Source organism: Phytophthora parasitica (genome assembly GCF_000247585.1).
Source record: "Phytophthora parasitica INRA-310 unplaced genomic scaffold supercont2.317, whole genome shotgun sequence".
NCBI lineage: Eukaryota > Oomycota > Peronosporomycetes > Peronosporales > Peronosporaceae > Phytophthora > Phytophthora nicotianae.
In genome coordinates, this window is record NW_008649303.1 from 8,901 (window position 1) to 9,897 (window position 997).

Sequence of the window (997 nt, forward strand, 5' to 3'; positions counted from 1 at the left end):
ACCAGCAAAAAGTACATCCCCTACTAGGAAGCCACTCGATTTCGTAAGGCCGCTGTTGGTGGTTGATTCAGCCTGAACGTACTTAACATCTCATACCCTCCAAATTGTATCCATTTAGAATTGTTCCCAAAACCTCAATCTGCGTATTCTTCTTTCTTTCGTGCTTCCCCCCACTTTAGCATGTCTATTAAGTTTTGTGGACGTTGCCGCGTGGAGCTGATTGTGGATTCACCTAAATAGAGTGGTTTAGCAGCAGGAACATGTACGAGTTGTAGACTGGCGCCAATTTCACAACCCTGATCACACGGCAGCACACGTTGGCTGGCCAGCAACGCATTTAGCAAAACGAACGCGAGGCTATCCTCTTTCCTAGTTGTATACTACATTCACAAAGACAAAAGTCAGTCAAGATTCTCGAGGAGAGCTTAGTTCCCACAGCAGCTATGCTGGACCTCGCCCTCGTCGAGGACGCAGCTTTGCTCATCGCCCGAACCCCTGTGCCAAGGCCCGTCCTCGCACTGAAGGGCAACTTCAATTTCAAAGCATTAAGCGACGGAGACTCGTTTTAAATTAATTTCCGGTTCTGGAAGCGTGACGTAATTCGCCTGCACAAGTCGCTACGGCTTGAAGAAGACTACAAACTACCAAGCCGCCTTCGCGTTGTTGGAGTTGAGGGGCTCTGTGTGATGCTGCGCCGGTTTGCATACCCCGGGCGGTACGGGGATCTTGGGGTGATGTTCGGCAGGTCTCCTACGGCACTGTGCCTGATCTTTCACTACATGGTGGACCTCATCAACGCTAAGTGCAGCAGGCTGCTCTCTCTTGAGTGCGGCATATTGAGCCCATCGAGGTGCGGGGCGTACGCGTCGTCGTCGTCAAAGCGGACTTGTGCCTTGCGCTTCTTGGTCGGGCGAGAAGACTCCATGGTCGGTGGCTGGCTGGTGACTGCTGCTGCAAGATGTGGACTGTGCTCCACCAAATTGTGCTATACAGTTTT